Here is a 5,393-nt window from a genome sequence, read left to right as displayed (position 1 = left end):
GAGTGATAGGGAATGGCAAGGGACACACTGACAAAGGAGATTAATCAGAACTGGCTTTGACAAGCACTGTGGCAATTGGACAATTAAAACAGACATGGGGGGGAGAAGAACGAACTGGGGAGGAGCGTGGAGAAAACAGTGCAACAATGAATGAATGAAAACCCAAAATCTCTGTAAATGTTCATTAAAACTAATAAAATTTAAAAAAGAAACAAAAAAAATCAATTTGAACCAGGCCCGAGGGCCAAGCCTTAAGGACCTTGCTCTTGGGGGGAAAGAGCAGTACTGCACATCAAACACAAGCCCGAAAAAGCACACGACCCCAAAAACTTCCGATTACTTGCCCATCCTGACCACCATGCACAGGAAGCAAAAAGCCACAGACACCCAGTGTGGCGTCATTCATGAGTCTGGCTGCCTCACTTTGTGTATAAACAATGTAATATAATTATAATTTACGTATTATAAGTATGGAGAAATGCGTTCTCAACTTAAATGTGAATTAAAGGCACTTGACACCCGAGCTGGGGGTGGGGGGGGAATTAAATTAATCAATATATGTAAGGCATTTAGAACAATTGTCATATAATAACTGCTATGCAGGTTTGAAGGAAGGCTCATCAACGATCTGTGTTATGTAGATGATACAACCCTGCTTACTGAAACTGAGGAGGATCTGAAGTGCTTGCTGCAGAAGGTCTGTGACCTTCAATATGGACTGAAGCTCAACATCAAGAAAATGAAGGTTCTCGACGAGCTCTGGTGGCCTACTGGCAAGAAGCTGCGTTGCAATCCCAGAGGTGAGTGGTTCGAATACACCAGATGCTCTGCTGGATAAGGAGAGACAATCTCCTCCTGTACCAGCCAGATCCGATTTGACAGTACACACAAAAAAAATTATTAAAAAAAATATTTAAAAACCCCAAAGATTCTCACCACTGTGCCCATTGATAAACCATGAAGAGATTGAGATAGTTAACAGCTTCAGTTTGCTTGGCTCTATAATCAACACTCTTGACTAGCAGCCAGGAAATGAAAAGATGGGTTGCATTGGGAAAGTCTGTCATCAGGGACATCTCCAGAGTACTGAAGAGCAACAGTGTCAGTCTGGAGACTTAGGTGCACCTGATTCAGGCTTTGCAATTACTTGCTTTGCATCAGATCAGAAAGCTGGCTGCTCCTTGAAGGCAAAGATTCTGAAGCTTTGTCTGACACACTTTAGGCGTTGGCAAGGAGGGACCAGTTCTTGGAGAGGGACATCATGCTTGGGAGGGTGGAGGAGGGACAGCACAAGAAAAGAAGATCCTCGATGAGATGGATTGATTCAGTGAATGAGGTAATGGGGGTAGGTGTGTCAGAGACAATAAGGTTGCACAGAATAGAGCATGGTTTAGGGCTGTTGTACATAGGGTTGTTGGAGTTGCAAGTGACTCGACAGCACATAATATAGGTATGCTAAGAGAGCTTTGGTGGGTTAGTGGTAAAGAGTTCTACTGCCAACTCGAAGGCATGGAGTTCGAATCCATCAGTTGCTCCACAAGAAAAAGATAGACAACCTCCTCCCATGCCATTTACTATCTCTAAAAGCATGCTGGAGGGTCAGCTGTGAGTCAATTTTGACTTGACATAACAATGAATAACAATGACATAACATATGACTAACGCTGCTATGAACATTGGTGTACAAATCTCTGTGTCTCAGTTCTAATTTCCTGGGGTTATGTATATATGAGTTATGCATATCAAAGCCACTATGAGATTCCATGTCACTCCGGTACTAAAGTTTCGCAGGGCAGCAAACAGTAAATGTTGGCAAGGAAGTGGAAAGTTGGGAATTCTCATATACTGTTGGTGGGATTGTAAAATGGTACAACTACTCTGGAAGAGAGCTTGATGCTTCCTCAAAAAAGCTGAACACAGAAACCCAGATATTCCACTACTAACATTATACTTTAAAAAATCATACACTAAGGGAGCTCTGGTGGCCTAGTGGCAAGAAGCTAAGCTGCAATCACAAAGGCAATGCAGTTCGAATCCACCAGATGCTCTGCTAGAGATGGAGGGGCAATCTCCTCCTGTGCCAGTCAGATCCGACTTGATGGTACACAAGAAGAAAAAAAACGGGGGGAAGGGAGGGAAAATTGTACACTAATTTCACTACTGTTAAGCAGCTTCTGCTTAGGACCCTCTGTTGGGTATTCGAGGCTGCAAATTATACCAAGAGAAGACTGACCATCTTTCTCCAGCAAAGCCATTGTTTAATTTGAACCATCTGAGCCATGCACCCTTTGGGTTAGCAGCCCAACTCAATATGGACTGTGCAACCAGAGCTCCCTCATAGCACAGTCATAAATGTAAAATCTAAAACAATTAAACTTTCAGAATAAAGCATAAGAGAAAATCTCTGTGACCTAGGTTAGGTAAAGATTTCATAAATACCATGTCAAAAGTGCTACACACAGGAAAAACTTTGAGAAATTGAATTTACTCAAAATTAAGTATTTATGCTTTTCAAAAATTACAGTGAAGAAAATTAAAAGATTAACCACAGATTTGAAGTATTTGTAAGTCATATAACTGATAAAGAATATCCAAATGAAATGAGAAAAAATATGGGTTTTTTGCAGTTCAATTTTTTTTATCTTAAGTTTTTTTAATTAATTTGAATGAAAGTTTACAGACTTTGGATTTCCATTCCTTCATTGTTGCACTTTTCTCGCTGCCCAAACTCCCCTCCAGTTCGCACTTTTCTTTGAAAAGTAAAAGAAAAATTCTTTCATTGTTTTACAATCCCTCCCCCCAAGTCCACTCCACTATGCAGCCTTCATTCTGAACTCCTGTCATGACAATAATACCTAATCATATATCCCTTTTAAACAGTTCTCTCCCTCATCTGTTTCAATGCAGTATACGTAGTTTATCCCGTCTTTCTCAGTCTCCTCCCAACCCCGATATCAGTCCCGTTTTATAACAGTGGCACTATGCAGTATTTGTCCTTTTGTGACTGAGATATTTCACTCAGCATAGTGTCCTCCAGGGTCACCAATTTTTAATAATATTTCATTAATTCCTGTTTTTCAATGCAGAGTAGTATTCCATTGTGTGAATATACCACAGCTTCTCTACCCATTCGTTTGTTGATGGTCACTTAGATGGTTTCCAAACCTTTGCTATTGTGAACAAAGTTGTGATAAACATGGATGTGCAGCAGTTCAATGTTTTCAAATGGGCAAAATATTTGACTAGATTTTTCAGCAGAGACATATGGATATCAAACAAGCATGTGAAAATATGTTAAGCATCTTTAGCCTTTGGTTAAATGCAAAATAAAACCACAAGTGATACTACTACATCTATTTAAAAAACAAAAACCAAGCCTATAAATCTTTATGCAAGCAGATTGACAGATATTTCTCCTGTGAATAGCCAACCTCCCACTATTTTGCATTTATCCCCTTTTGTTCTTAATTCTTCTAGAATCTTTGCTCAAAATGTTCACTAATGGTATCCAGTAAGTCATGGTGTTTTCAATTGCCTCATATGCAGGTGAAAGCTAAACAATGGAAAAGAAAGACAAAAAAAAAATTGAACATACTATTTTTGGTCTTTGGAAGAGTAGGGGTGAGAGGGAAAGCAGGAATATAATGGATAGTCAATGAGCACTACAACTGAATGCGGAAGGAAAGATCGACCTGAAATGAATTTGTTGTTGTTCTTGTTGTTGTTGCTGTGTGCCGTCGAGTAGTTTGTGACTCATAGAGACCCTGTGTACAACAGCCCTAATCCCCGCTCTATCCTGTGCCGATCGCATTGCCTCTGACACACCCATCCCGATTAACCCAGTCACTGAATCAATCCATCTCATAGAGGGTCTTCCCCTCCTGCGCTGCCCCTCCACCCTACCAAGCATGATGTCCCTCTCCAAGGACCTGTCTCTCCTTACAATCAGATAATATGTGTATTGAGATCAGTTATTTGATCAGTTATGCATGAGTTGCAACAGGGCGTGCATAACTGATCAAATAAGGGAGGTGGAAAGGGAAAAGGAGAAAAAGAGACTAATTAACAAATAAGTGGATAAGGTGAAGGGAAAGAGAGGATATTTTATTTTTGTTGAGTTTAGTTGATTATGAAGCCTGGAAGCAGGAGCGGCATCCACTTCCGAAATGGCTTGCCTCCGGAAACTCTATGTAAGAACAGTGCTCAGGCCATTCGTTCATAGTATCGCTATGAGTCGTCTACGACTCGACGGCACCAAACAACAACAGTTGATTATGACACATAGCGATCCTATGAATAATGGATCTAAACCTGTCCTACACTGTTGCCATCCTGACAATGTCTGACTGACTTAAGTGCATGGTGGCACTCACTATGTCAGTTTATCTGGTTGAAGGTCTTCTCCTTCTTCACTGACCCTCCACCTTTCCAAGCCTGGTAATCTTTTCCAAGGATTGGCCTCTCCTTACAACATACCCAAAATATGTGAGATGAAGTTTCATTATCCTTCCCGCTAAAGAACACCCTAGCTACATCTTTTCCAAGACATACTTTGTTGTCCTTTTGGTCCATGGCATTTTCAGCACACTTATACAACACCACAACTCAAATGCATCACTTCATAATCTGTCATTCTTATCCATTGTCCAATTTTCAGTTGAATCACAGTAATCGAAAAGATTATGGTTTGGATTGTGTGTACCTTAGTCTTCTGATATGACTGCTCCTCAGCACTTTGGAAAGGTCCCTGATAGCAGACTTTCCCAATGCAACACATCTTTTGATTCCCTGGCTGCTGTTGCCAAGAGAAAGGTCTCAACTCGTTAGAAGTCCAGAAGCAACACTAGTGTTAGTGTATAGCAAATATGCTTTGTTTAAAATTTAATTTCAAGTATATGCTTTGATGAAAGTGGACTGAGGCTCAACTGATGTCAGCCTCAAAAAAGGCAAGAGTAAGGGTATTGATCCACTCTGCATTGGCTGGTTGGGAGCAGTCACAGCAGTCTGAAGGGCCTGGAGCCTTTTTCCATTATTTCAGCACTCCCTGTTTTATCTCCTGGGTTGGGTCATAAACCCTTGCTTAGGGGTAAACATTATTCAGATTATTTAGTATTTCCTGGAACATAGGGATATATTCGGGTAGTGTCAGAAGATCAGCAAAATGGAATCCCTTTGGTTTCAACCTTATATTCCCAATAAAAGTAAAGGGATAAAGGGCGAAGATCTTCTAAAAACTATTTCTTTCCCAGATCGATGTGGCATCGTCGTGCTCTCCCGGGCCGGGCCTAAGCCGCGCCGGATGAGGGACGGACATCCCGTAGTGGTAGTGGATGGGACCGCTCTTCTCACTCCGCCAGCGGGCCCCTCGCCCCCGCCTCCCCGCCAGCCGGCGG

The sequence above is a fragment of the Elephantulus edwardii genome, unplaced genomic scaffold (assembly GCF_000299155.1).
Source record: "Elephantulus edwardii isolate Elephantulus edwardi_28Jun2011 unplaced genomic scaffold, EleEdw1.0 scaffold00178, whole genome shotgun sequence".
In the NCBI taxonomy this organism is placed as follows: Eukaryota; Metazoa; Chordata; class Mammalia; order Macroscelidea; family Macroscelididae; genus Elephantulus; species Elephantulus edwardii.
Note: the sequence above shows the minus strand (reverse complement) of the source record.